This window comes from Neovison vison, chromosome 7 (assembly GCF_020171115.1).
Source record: "Neovison vison isolate M4711 chromosome 7, ASM_NN_V1, whole genome shotgun sequence".
NCBI classification, from domain to species: Eukaryota; Metazoa; Chordata; class Mammalia; order Carnivora; family Mustelidae; genus Neogale; species Neogale vison.
The window spans coordinates 160,087,025-160,100,671 of NC_058097.1; the positions used below are offsets into that span (position 1 = coordinate 160,087,025).

General features: G+C 49.9%; 1 protein-coding gene across 17 annotated transcripts in view; it reads left to right on the plus strand.

The window, feature by feature from the left end:
• The first annotated feature begins 441 nt into the window (after positions 1–441).
• MICAL2 (microtubule associated monooxygenase, calponin and LIM domain containing 2) overlaps positions 442–13,647 on the plus strand; it is a 213,252-nt gene continuing 200,046 nt past the window's right edge. For 11 of the 17 annotated variants that reach the window (XR_006385669.1, XM_044258839.1, XM_044258838.1 and 8 more), the window contains exon 1: positions 442–579. The gene's annotated coding sequence lies outside the window, so the exon portion shown is untranslated. The remainder of the gene's footprint in view (positions 580–13,647) is intronic. The other 6 variants (XR_006385670.1, XR_006385671.1, XR_006385672.1 and 3 more) reach the window with 2 other exon arrangements.

Consider the following 13,647-nt stretch of genomic DNA (forward strand, 5'->3'; position numbering starts at 1 on the left):
AGTGCCAAGCTTGCTCCCTCACTTCAAAAAGGGGAAGCTGAGGCTTGCTTTCCAGCTGCCCAGGCCAAGAAGCATGAGGCCCTCTCCCTTGACACTAGGATACTAGCACCCAGGTTTTCATCTAGCAGCACCATTACGTCCCGCCTCCATCGGCCCCCCCGCTGGTCTGAAGCCCTGTGCTGGTCTGAGTGGGAGCGCCCAGGACTCCCTGAGCTCGGGGCACGGCTGCTGCCCACGTGCGCCCGCCGGCAGACGCGGTGACAGCTGGCCCCACGGGGGCGGAGCGGGCGTGGAGCGGGGGTGGGCTCCGCGCCGCACTACCATTGGCCGCGGGCCTCTTGCCGGGGGCGGAGTGCGCCCCCGGCCGCTTTGCCATTGGCCGCGCCGCCGATGGGGGCGGCTCCCAGCTCAGTCAGCCGCGCGGCGCAGAACTGCAGGCGCTCGCCTGACTAAGGCTGCGCGGGGCTTCCTCTCCAGCTCCCAGCTCTGCAGGCCGCCCGCGGGTCCTGACCGCCGGGTCCGCGGCCCGAGGCGAAGGCAGGAAGCTGACCCGAGGCTCGGTGGCTGGCGCGGATTTCGGTAAGGGGGTAAGGTGCGGGGCTCCAGAGAGGGAGGCTCGGGCTGGGACCGTGGCAGCCGAGCCTGGCCCGCGCCGGGGACAGTCAGGTGCGGCCGCAGCATCTCTCTCCTCAAACCCACCCCGCTGGGCGCTCGGCAAGCAGGTGGCCCTGCCCGGGGAGGCCGGGGCTGCCTGATTGGTCTCGGAATCGATAAGAACGCAATAAAAGCCTGCCACCCGGACCCCGAACTACCTCCCACTCCGCCCCAGCACCCAAACCCTGCAATTCTAAGCCCAGAAAATCTCCAAACGTCAACACGGAGTGGGCGCGACGCGCCAGCAGTACCGCATGCCGCCGGGGCAGACCATTCCCAAACTTTGCTTTCCCATAATTTGGGCTCCGCTCTGTTCATGCTCTTTCCTGGCTCTTCACTGGGCGCTCCCCTGCCCGCCCTGGTTCTCCTCCCTCCTTAACAACAGGAAGTTAAGTTGGGCCAAAAGTCAGTGGCCTGGCCGCCTGCGGGCTGGGATTGAGACTGAGTCTGGGGCGCGGTGTGGAGGTGGCCAGGGGACCGCGGAGCTGTCCTGTCTGTAGTGTGCCCTCCAGCAGCACAGGCGCACCCCAGGCCTGGGAGCGCCCGGCAAGGGCGTCTCTGGGTCCCGCTTTGTCGTCATTGACTAAACCTGGGGAAAAGTAGGGTTTTGCCAGCAGCGTCAGCCCTTGTTGACCTGGCTTCCAGACTGGAGCAAGTGGGGTTAACTTTATCCTAGACCAGCCTCCCGACAGAGCTGGGAATCATAGCCTTTGCTGAATGGGGAAGAGGCGTGTTGAAACCAGAGTAAACTGTGTGCCTCTTTCCACTGTATTAATTCTGTAACCTGGGTCCTTAAGGCCAAAAGAGCTTTAATTTTGATGGCCATTGAGCCTTGTGGGGCTTGGGGTTGCCAGTGTCTTTATGTCAGCCTCCCTTGCTCACTCTAGTCTTCTGTGGTTTCCTGGTGTGTGTGTGTGTGTGTGTGTGTGAAGTCACTAACTGGCCCCCTTGTGGGCAGGTCCCTCAGAAAGAAAGCCAGCAGGGGGTTGGCCCTCTGGTGTTTATGTGCCTGGGTGCCTGGCACCTGGACCAACTCTGTTCCTGTCCCCTTCTCGGGACCAACAAGTGGACGTCAAGTCTCCAGGACAGCCCCAACCGACGTTCTGCAGACTCCTTGCAGTAAGAACTTGCCTTCCAGCAGAAGACAGATTTATTATGTGGCTAGGGACAGATGAGTCCTGCCCTGTGGCACTTTTGCAGCAGATTTCTTGGTTACTCTCCAAACACTCAGTTCTACCTTCCTCATTTTAGATGTGGGCAAACAGACTCAGGTAGTTTAAGTGCCCAAGGTCACACAGAAAGTGGCTGAGCCAGGAGTTGGACCAGGCTCTGCCAGAACTATATTCAGTGTTCTTCCTGCTGCCCTATGGCCCTGGAAGGTGATGTCTGCAGGGTCATGGTGCTCCTGTGTGTGATTGGAGCTTTCTGGCCTTTGAAAAGATTCTGTCTAAAGATTCAGAGGCTGCTTCTTCAGCAAAGCTCTTGAAATGACCCTGGTTAGCCCAGGTTGTTCAACCTGCAGACGACTTGCTCACTCTGTCCTCCCGTCAGGGATGAATGGCTGGTATTGGTTCATGCTCTACTGGGGAGAGATTGACCTGCTGGTGTTTGGGTACCATCTGGGGGGTGAGGGTCTGGAGAGGAAGCCTGCTTGTGCCATTGACTTGGTCTCACTTCTGAAAGCTGGCTTCTGGGATGGTCTAGGAAGACTTTTAGCTGAAATAACCTCTACTTTAGATCCAATTCTGTTTTGTTTTTGTTTTGTTTTGTTTTGTTTTGTTTTGGGGGGACAGTTGTTGAGCTATACTAGTTATGATTGTAAGGTGATTGAAACCCTCAGTTTGAGCATATCCTTTTAAAAAAAATGCTATCACTTTTCCATGTGCCTCCTTCCTTCTTTAGTCCTGGAGCTGTGGCTTTCTGCTCATACCTCTCTTCTAAAAGAAAATCATGATTAGCCTAATACCAACCAGTTGTTCTTTAGTAAAAAGCATCTCATGGATTGAGGCTGGGTTTAGCTGTGTTCATTGGAGCCCCATTCTCAGGAGCTACAAGGAGCAGAGCATCAGCTGGGTAACCTTCCTTTGCCTGTAACTGGGGCGTATTTCTCCTCTTCGCCCATGTTCATACTCTCATCTGGGTGTGCCTGCCAGCCACGGACCTGTCCCTTTCACTCCCTGCTTCTGAAGTGGAGAGGTCCTGCCTGTTTGGTGGAGAGCATTGACTCTGGTGGGAGGGGTAAGGTATGGGTGCAAGAAGTTTTGGGCTGAACATTGCTTGTCTTAGAAGCCCTGCCAAGATTAAAAGTCTCTATTGTTTAAAGAGCCAGAGAAGGGAATACTGTTCATCACGCTGGGACTTTTCTTTATTTATATCAGTAGGACCCCACATTAGCCTTCCAAAGAAGTTGTTGGGCCTGTTCCCATTTTACAGATGAGGAAACTGAGACTGGGGAAGATTACCCCCCTATCCCCCTGCCACCACCTCACATGGCTAGTTGGTAACTGAGCTAAAATTCTGGTCTTAGTCTGTATGAATGAGATCGAGGTGGTGAGTTAAGGACTGAAGGAAGGAGGAAAACCTGGTGGCTGTGTTCTGTCCTCTGGAGGGGTGGTATGGGCAACTCCCTCACTGCACTCACTATTCCTCCAACTTCTTTTGTAATTCTTTGTGAACATGGTTTCCTACCCAGCTATGAAATGGCTTTTAAAACCCTTACCAAACGTAACAGATTTCTTTCCTGGTTCTTACAAATACTTCTTGCTCTTTGCTCCATATTCCCTTAGCCTCTCGTCCTAATCTTCATGAAGCTGTCCACCATAATGTACTGCAGTCCTCTCTTTTGCCATATCCATGAACATTTTCAGACACAAAAATAGAGACCATGGCATAACGAGCCCCATACACTCCTTATCTAGCTTTAGCAGTCAAGGTTACGCTGGGTTGGCTTCATCTCTCGCTTTTTCTCCCCTTCTGTCCTTTCTTCCTTAAGTATTTTAAAACAAATCTCTGATACCATGTCATTTTCCCCCTATCTAAAGCAGTATATATCTATTTAAAAAAAAATTTTTTTTTTTGGGCATAACCACATTGCCATTTTTGCATGTAAGAAAATGAACAATAGTTCTTTGGTCTCATCTGTCTGTATTCAGAATTCCCAGATTGTCTCAGAAAGGACCTTCGAGTTGGTTTGTTCGAATCAGGATCCAAATCTGTATGCTGCATTTGGTTGCTAGTCCGTTTATGCTTCTTTAAGCTGGGGCAGACTCCTCTCCAGTTTTTACTTATCCGTGATTCTCCATTTTAAGCCCCCCCCCCCCCACCAGCGGCCAAACACTGTGAGGCTGAAATCTGCTTGGGTGCCCAGCTGGATCCCTGCGTGGCATCTGGGATGGGGCGGAGACTGGCTGAGCCTCTGTCCAGTGGTGTCACAGCCACTTGGGCAATGTGTTTTGAGTGAATGAACCCTGTCCTGGGCTTGTGTGACTGGTTGTGACTGTGTTTAGATAAGAGGTTTAAAAAAAAGATGACTTGCTCGCGTGTGGAGGTTTCCTCAGCAAGCGTCAGTCTGTAAACATCGTGAAATAAGAGGAGAACTATTTGCTGTGCTCACCACACTGCTCTGGTTTGTGGTAGGGAGCCCAGATGGCTGCCCTTATGCCCCAATCAGCAACCGGTCTCCCCCGATCATCTGTGGGACAGACAGGGACTGAGGTCATTTCTGCCAGAGCTTGGAATCCCTGCTTACTCAGCCATGGGCATCACCATGTTCTGACCCAGACACTTGGCATTTGGGCTGCACGGAGAACTCTGCATACCTCTGCCCAGGCAGCACTCCTTCCCTACACCTTCCTGAGCCTCCCCTAACCTGCCCCACACCTGGCCAGTTGTGGAACCTTTCTCAAATCACAGCTGGCTGGTTGGGACGGTTGACACACACTCATGACCTTTCAGTATTTTGTCTGAATTTGCAGTGAAGAGCTAGTCGCCTCTGGACCCTTTGTGGGCATCCTAATGAAGGAGACTTGGGGCTCAGGAGGGAAGGGAAAGGTACGCTTCACTCCTGAATGCCCTGTCAAATCTCCCTAAGATCTGACCCACCTGGGAGAGGCCCCCTCTGCAAATAGCCCTCACAGTGAGGAGTTTTTTGTGGTTTTTTTTGGTTTGTTTTTTTCCTTCTTTGTTGTTTGTTTAGTCTTGGGCTTTTGTTGTTGTTTTTCACATAGTCTTTTCCACGAAGCAAGTCCTTCTTTGTTGATGGCAGTGCTAGATTTGATTCTTTTTCCTTCATCTTTAGACATCTTTTAGTATTTCCCCCAAGTTTTTACAATAAAAACATTTTTTCTAATGGAAAATCCAAACTCTTGGGTTCTTTTTCCTCTTAAAAAAGCAAATTTTCTCACAAATGACATATCAGATAAAGGGCTAGTATCCAAAATCTAGAAAGAACTTACCAAACTCAACACCCAAAGAACAAAGACTCCAGTCAAGAAATGGGCAGAAGACATGAACAGATATTTCTGCAAAGAAGGCATTCAGATGGCCAACAGACACATGAAAAAGTGCTCCACATCACTCGGCATCAGGGAAATACAAATCAAAGCTACAATGAGATATCACCTCATACCAGTCAGAATGGCTAAAATTAACAAGTCAGGAAATGACAGGCGTTGACAAGGATGCGGAGAAAGGGGAACCCTCCTACACTGTTGGTGGGAATGCAAGCTGGTGCAGCCACTCTGGAAAACAGTATGGAGGTTCCTCAAAAAGTTGAAAATAGAGCTTCCCTATGACCTAGCAATCACACTATTGGGTATTTACTCTAAAGATACAAAGGTACTGATCTGAAATGGTATTTGCACCCCAATGTTTATAGCAACAATGTCCACAATAGCCAAACTATGGAAAGAGTCTAGATGTCCAGAAACAGATGAATGGATAAAGAAGATGTGATGTATATCTACAATGGAATACTATGCAGCCATCAAAATAAACGAAATCTTGCCGTTTGCAACGATGTGGATGGAACTAGAGGGTATTATGCTGAGTGAAATAAGTCAATCAGAGAAGACAATTATTATATGATCTCCCTGATATGAGGAATTTGAGAGGCAAAGTGGGGGCTTGAGGGGTAGGGAAGGAAAAAAGTGAAACAAGATGGGATCAGGAGGGAGACAAACCATAAAAGACTCTTAATCACACTAAACAAACTGAGGGTTGCGGGGGAGGGGGGATAGGGAGAGGTGGTTGGGTTATGGACATTGGGGAAGGTATGTGCTGTGGTGAGTGCTGTGAAGTGTGTAAACCTGGTGATTCACAGACCTGTACCCCTGGGGCAAATAATACATTAAATGTTAATAAAAATAATTTAAAAAATTTATTCCAAGCAAAGCAAAAAAAAAATAAAAAAAGAAGAAAGAAAGAAAGAAAGAAAGAAGGAAAGAAAAAAAGGCAAATTTTCTTCAGTGTGAATGGGTGGACAAAATTATACCTGCATTTTGTATAGCTATATATGTGGATAAGGTCAGAGCCACCGTGATTTTGATATTTACTTATTTATTTGTTTTATGACATTATCTTAAAGAACTTACCTGGGCTTCCTCAAATTAGGGAATTAAAAAAAAAAAAAAGCTGGGGTTTAGGAGACAGGGAGCCATGGAACCCATGCAGCCTTATCCTGTCTCCCATTCTACTTCCTCCCTTTCCTTCCTGAGGATTTCATTTTGGACTCCCCAAAATGAAATCATTCTAATGGTAGGCTCTTGATTTTTTTGTTGTTGTTGTTTTTTAATTCAGGAAGGTTGAGCTATCAGAGGAACACAGAATGACATGGTTGTTAGGGTCAGGGAGGCAGGGCAAAGCTTCAGGCCCCAGTGGCTCTCTTGTCCCCTTGGGGAAGTGCCTGATTGCCAAACACCCCCTGGACCTCACTTTGTTGGGGAGTGGGGTGGGGGTCTGACCGCTCCCTCCACCATTTCTGTGTCCTCCCTGCATCTTCTCCTGAGGTAGTAAACCCGGCTGGTCTGCACTGATAAGTCTCCTCCTCTCTAAAGCACCAATCATCTGGCCTCACAAACTCAGGGCTGGCAGGGATGATAGGGGATACGCAGCCTCTGGTCACAAACAAACTTCCACTGCAAGACCGGATCACCGTGGAGTTGGGTTTTTGAGGCCCTTCCCTTCTCTGTCTACTGCTGAGGGAGTGTCCATCCCTGAAGAGGCTTTGGTGAAGGCCAGGGGTGATAGCGTTTCTTAAATGTAATTTAATTGCCCAGTACCCTCCATGCACCTAAATATCATTGTAGCTCATCCTAGGAAGCTCTGGCCTGTCGCCATGGTGGTGCTGGCAGGCAATTGTGTGTGGACAGTGTTGGTGTTTTTAGGATTGAGACTATAGTATGTTCTTTGTTTGCACTAGTGTTTCTCTCCCCTGAGGGTCTGGGTAATTTCCCTGCCTGCACCCCACCCCGAATCTCCCAGCCCAGATCCCTGGCTGCACTGGCATTCCTTCCAAGGCTGGGTGAGATGGCTCTTTGGGGAATACACAGGTATTGGCGGGTCTCCGAGGAGAGACTTGTTTCCTGCTGGCTTGGGGCTCCGTTTTTTCTCCTTTCCCTGCAGTGAGGGATGTCCAGGCCAGATGTCCTTTCTGTAGGCAGCAAGAGGAGGTTGGTGAGGAGCTGGATGGTAGCTTTTGATCTTTGAGCTGCCACAAGAGAAGGTTTACGGGAGGTCTGCAGGCGGGGAGCTTCTGACACACCCAGTCCAGAAGCCCAGCTTTGCCAGAGGCAAGAGTGGGAGTTTAGGAACATCCTATTCTGGCCTTGCCTTGGTAGTAGCAGCATTTTGTAGCAGATGCAGAAACCACGGCTTTGCTCTCATGACTCTGAGTGGCTGGCCTTGGCTATGTATCTGAGCACTGACTGTATCTAGTGAAGATTTGCAGGATTGCAGAGTTTAGCTTGTACCTGGGGCCAGGAGACGAGGTATAGAGGAGGGTGAAGCAGTTCCAGGAAAAAGCCAGTTGGGTCCTTTGGTCCCTAGGAGAGCTGCTGCCTGGAGCAAAATGGGCCTAGGGCCTGCTGAGGCCCTGGCAGAGCCCTGAGCCATCTGTTGGACAGAGCCGTTCATACTGGATGATCGGAAGGGGGTAGTGAGGTGTAATGAGTAGAGTCCGTGGCTGCTGTGTGGTCAGGGCACTGACAGCTCGGAGTATCAGGATAGAGGGGCTTCCGCACAGCTTGAAGCAGAAGGCAGGTGAGGAGACCCCTGCTGAAGGAGTAGGGGTCTGATAGCAGATGAAGGGGAAACAGGAGAGGAACAGATGGGGCCACTGGGGAGGCCTCTTTCCAGACTTTAGAGTGAGGACTAGGTCCATCTCTTTCCTCAGGGAATGTCCTGTGGGGCTTGGGCAAATGGGGGCCTTGGGGACTATGGGGCCCATGCCAGGAGAGCTTGTCAGCTCTCTGCCCACAGCTGCAGGACAGGACTGTCAGGAGGGAAGGATGAGGCTCTGGATGAGGTCTCAGGCTTCTCAGTCTGTGGCAGCCAGGGGCCCAGCACTCCTGCCTGCTCTGGTTTCCATCTCTAGCTTGGGTGTGTCTGTTATCTTGGACCTGACATCACGGACGGACTCTCTTTAAAAAATGACTCACCCGCCCACACACAGACACAGGGCACTCCCGCCACCCTCCCCCATGCATGCATGGATGAGGGTAACATACTCATTCACTCAGGACAAAGGTAATCCCATGAAAAGTCTGCCCTGCCCATCCTCCAGCCCCGTCCCCAATCGCCCCCCCCAACCCTGTTCTCTTCCTCAGTGGCATCTGCTATCATTAGTCTCCTGTGGATCCTGGCAGACAGAATCTAGACATCGATTGGTACCTGTTTCCTCCTTTGCTTTTCTCTGGACCTGCTAGGAAACACCCAGGGTGTGGAGTGGCCCATAGGGCTGCTGAGATGGCGGTTCTTTCATTTGGCCAATGCTTAACTATTACCCTTCCCCCCTACTTTGCTACCTCTCCCCATGCCGAATCTCCTGGTGTTAGATTTGTGAGTGTAGAGAGCCTGGACATTGAGAATAAACCTCAGGGGCCTGTTCTGATGATAGGCACAAACAATCCCACTAAGACAGACTTGGGTTCAAATCCTGGCTGTGTGGCCTTGGGCAAGTCCATGAACACTAGTATTTTAGTCTATATAAAGACACCTACCACAAGGGGTTGATATAGAGATAAATTTAAAATATTTGTTTATGAAGCATCCTGCAGGGGTGGGCATTCAAAAATGTCTTTACTTCCACCTTCAAGGAGCAACCCATCTTCGGAACAAATGACAGGGGCCTGGAATCCTCTGGATGGCTTCCTGGAAATCCTCTTGGTGGGTTCCTGAACTCTTACTTCCCTGCAGAAGGTAGCTGGTTCTCTATTTTCTATCCGGACAAGCACCTCCTCCGGTCCTGGGGAGGCTAGCCTCTCCACACCACCTCCTTCTGTGTCCCCCACCCCCCTAATGAGCAGGAGCTGCTGGCTGCCTGGAGAGGGTTCTGAGCTGTTTATGGCTGCTCTCTGGGGTGTTTATGTTGTGATCTCTTCAGAAGCTCCTAGCAGATGTCTGGTTATTGCTGAAACTTCATCTTTATCTTCAGCACGAGAGAAGAGAGAGGCTATTTTTAAAGATGTTTAATTGGCATGGCTGCACAAAGCGGCCTAGTTTGACTCCAAGCTTTATTCTGCATTGCTCCTGCTCTTTACCCAGTCTGAAACCTTCCGGTCCAGGCTGAGAGACCTTATATGTCCTGATTTTAGAGCAGCACTTAAATTTGGCAAGCAGTTGTAATCCCTTAAAAAGGTAGGTCAGGGAAGCAAAGGCAACCAGCTGTCTTTTTCCAGGCTGGGACAGATGGCGGCTGAATGAGGGGCATTTCTGTGTCCATAGAAACCAACACCTGCCCCCAGTTCTGACCCTTCCTTTCACCTGCGGTGGCAACCCCCCCTCCCCCAGTGCTTCCTGCTGACTGGCTGGGAGATCTTTAGCATTCCCTTTCCCTTTGGACTCAGGTGGGGCTCAAGGTGAGCAGGGAGTGGAACTAGGGTAGTTTCAAATGATACTGTCTTCCCAGGAGGGAGGGAGAGAGAGACGGAGGCCATGAGTCACAGGATGTTGGATGTCAGATTGGAAGGGCGCTCTGAGATCATCCAGCTCTCACTCCCGCAACCGTGGTTTTTACTTAGGGGGAAACTGAGGCTCAGAGGCTTCTTGGTATGGATAAGAGGCAAGGGAGGTGTGGTTCCCTGCTCAAGGTCACCCAGCCAGGTGGGAGTCAAGTCTGTTCTCCCTCCACCATTGCTAACCAGCCTTGATCTGTAGTTTGACTTGGGCAACCTTACTTGCAGTTGGCCTTTGCTTTTGGGGACGGAGGCCTGCGCCCATTGTCACAGCTCTAGCATTCTCCGAATTTGTAGCACTGGCTTGCTCCATGGCTTGGTGTGAGATCTTTCATTATCAGAAATACCTCCCCCAAGGCCTTAGGGCCTAAAATTCCTGCCTTTGTTTTCAGTCCTTCTTTTCAGAGGTTTACGAAGAATACAGAATTTAACTGGGAAGGATATGTTGACAGATTAGTTTATCTCTGATAAGCTATCAGTGGAGGGCTGAACCCAAGGGGATGAGTCAGCTGGGGAGAGGTGGAGGAGGGAGTCAGGATTGTGAGTAGGGTGCCGTCAGGAAGGACACGGAGCACCACGGCCAAGGCTCCTGAGCTCAGGGTGCAGCTGCCGAGCTGGGGGTGCTGCGTTGAACGACAGGAGCAGAGCCCTTACTTAACACATGGAGGTACATTAGACAAGCTAGGGCTGCCCACATATCAAGGGGGAGTGTGGAACGTGCTTTGGAGAGCGTCATGGTGGAACGAAGTGAGACTTCCTGGAGGAGGTGGCACTTGGTGCTTGAAATGGGACTTAGAAAATAGGATTTCTGTAGGGAGAGATAGCCAGAGATACAGCGCACAGAAATGTGGAAAAGTGAAGGCACATTCAGGGTGCCACCTGGTAGAAACATGGGGGCTGCCTGCAGGAGCTGTGGAAGTGTGGAAGGCTGGGATCCAGCCAGCCCTGAGTGCTGGGAGTGGAGGTGGGGTAGGGAGTTTTCTGCAGGTGTCAGAAACTCATGGAGCATTGTGGGCCAACCTCTGAAGGGTCTGATCCTCCTTTGCTTGTGGTCTCACAAGCACCTGAATATCCCTTTCTGGAGGGTGCTGCCCTGGGTTTCTGGTGCTCACTTTGGGTTTACTTCCCCAGTGGAGGAGGAAGCTTGGCATGCAGGTGGGGCAGGACTTGATATTTCCAGGCAGGGGATTGGCTGGCTCCCCAGCCTCCCCCCCTCCCCCGCCCTCTGGGGAGGGGACATAAGCTGAGCTCAGCTTCCGCCAGCTTCAGCGTTAACCCATTAACCTGGCTGGTAGGAGGCATGGCAACCCGGTGTGCTTAAGGCTTTGACATTTGAGCTGGGTTGCCAGCACCTGTTCTCTGCCACAGAGGTCTCAGAAACACCCTTGCTGTATATGATGGAATAAATCCTTCCTGCAAACAGCAAATGGTGTGACTTCAGTGCCCTGGGAAGCTATTGGTAGGGGGGTGGGGCGCACGGAACCAGTTTTTTGTCTTTTTTTTTTTTTTCTTTTTGTCTTTTTTTTTAGTGCTACCAACATGAGACCACATTGGTTCATTGATCAGCTGATCTCTCCATTTATGCATTCTGCAACCAAGATTTCTGGAATTTCCTTCCTGTTGTCCCACCAACCCTGGTTTTCAGAGCTGTAAAACCTTTGACAATACACTTTCTTTCTCTGAGCCTCGTGTGTCTCTTCTGGAAGATGGGCATGGTAATACTCACCTGTCAGGGTGGCTGTGAGGATTAAATGAGGCAATGCGCATAGCACACCTAGCCTGGTGCCTGGCACCTAGGGGCCATCGAGGCTCTTCCTCATCAAGTCTGTTCCCAAACCAGCCCACAGATGTGGTCAGGGCTCCTCTTTGCTTCTGGCCTCCATTCAGTCCTATTCCATAAGTGGCTGGGTACTTTGGGTAGTGACTTGTTAAGAGAATGGCTCAGCTGAAGCACCTATGTGTGCAAAGAAGAGAGATGAGGCGCTTTTCTCTTTGTGGCGAGATCTTCACCATCAGATCTCGGAACCATAGGGCTGTCCATTGGTGATTGACTTCTCCACCATGGTGGTCTAGCCTGGGCTTGCAGATCAGAGCGGACCTGTTCCATCTTTGAATGGTTCCTCCTGTTGCCTCCCTCATGGCTCCCGAAAGCTTCTGGCATTTGGTCCCAGTCTTCCTTCTTGAAGCCACAGAGAACAAGCTGCCTCTTTCCCTCCCTGTGTCAGAACCTCAGATACGGTTTTTAAATCCAGTCTATGATACCACCCATTGGAAGAAGTACCACTATTTCCTGTACCTTCAGAAAAAAGTGCTTCCAATTAAATTGTGGAACAATGCTGTGTTACCTCTGAAAAGTATTATATTTACTGAAAGAAGACCCCTTTTAGACTTAGGCCCAAGTTTATATCCCATAACATTTGTATGTACATAGAGAAGAAAGCAAATTGGTTAGGGCATTTCTAAAACATCTTCAGTTTTAGAATCTGACTCTTCCAATTCACTTTTTGACTCTGCCATCTTTGTGGCTCTTTTGACACATTATTACATTTTGGTAAAATGATGATGCATTTCTCAATCTTACTTAGATGTTAAGGGACTAGAAGATATATTCTGCCTTCAGACAATTTATAATTGAAAATGTGCAACTTCTAATTAGTAAAACATGGTATTTAAAGGCAGCCCTCTTCCTCGCTCTTGAGTTTCCTTCCGGATTAGCAATCTGTGATGTAGGTTCGGTTCTTTTTACCTTCCCAGTGGTTCTCCTCTGAGCAAACTCCCACATGTTCAGATTTTCATGCGCTGAGGCCAGTGCCCCCACCACATATGGTATTCGTGGTGTGGTATGACCACAGCAGAGGGAGGGAGCCATCACCCCCCTCGTTGAGGCCATTCTGCTCCTCTTAATGCAGCCCAAGGTTGCATCAGCTTTTCTGGCAGCTCCATCACACCATTGACTCACTGACGTTACCGCTGACCAGATCTTTTTAACATGTGGTGTTGCTAAGCCGCATCTCCTCTGTCCTTAAGGTGTGGCTTTAGAACTTAGATACAGAGCCTCCTATTTTGTTCCCATCTGATTCAGAACAACGATTTCTGTTAAATTTCCACTTTGTTAAATTCAGTGCAACCACGTTCCATTGAGCTCTTTCAGGATCCTATTAAGTATGCCTTCCCTATCCTTGCTGGAGGGGAGGGGGTTGGGGGGATGGGGTAACTGGGTGATGGGCATTAAGGAGGATATGTGATACAATAAGCACTGGGTATAATACCCAACAGATGAATCACTGACCTCTGCCTCTGAAACAAATAATACACTATTTGTCAATTCATTGAATATAAATAAAATTAAATTAAACATATGCCTTCCATAGCATCACCCCCGTTGCTGATAAAATGCTTATCAGGAGAGAGCCCTCTGGCATGCTACTAGAGACCTCCCCTTAGGCACCGTTAGATCTTTCATCAGCTTGCTTTGGGATTGGCAGTCTAGGCTGCCCCTTTCCTGAGTCGCCTTCCATTTGCTTTTCTGACTTCTGGCCCGAAGTCTTCTTGAATCTGGATGTGCCGTGCCTATTGCAGTTTTCCATCTCCCACCAAGTATCCTGTCATAGGAGGAAGTGGACTCTGGCTGATAGCACATGTTGTTGGTTCCCAAAGGGCCCCCAGACTGCTTTCAAGAGTCCCCAGGCTGCCCCGAAGAGATGTAGCCGGAAGTTTAGCGGTCTCATCTGCAAGCGTTTCCAGCGCTCTGGGTCAGGGTTCTTACAGTCACTGAAAATATCTAAATAGATGTATTTTAAAACTGAGCTTGTCCCCCATCCCA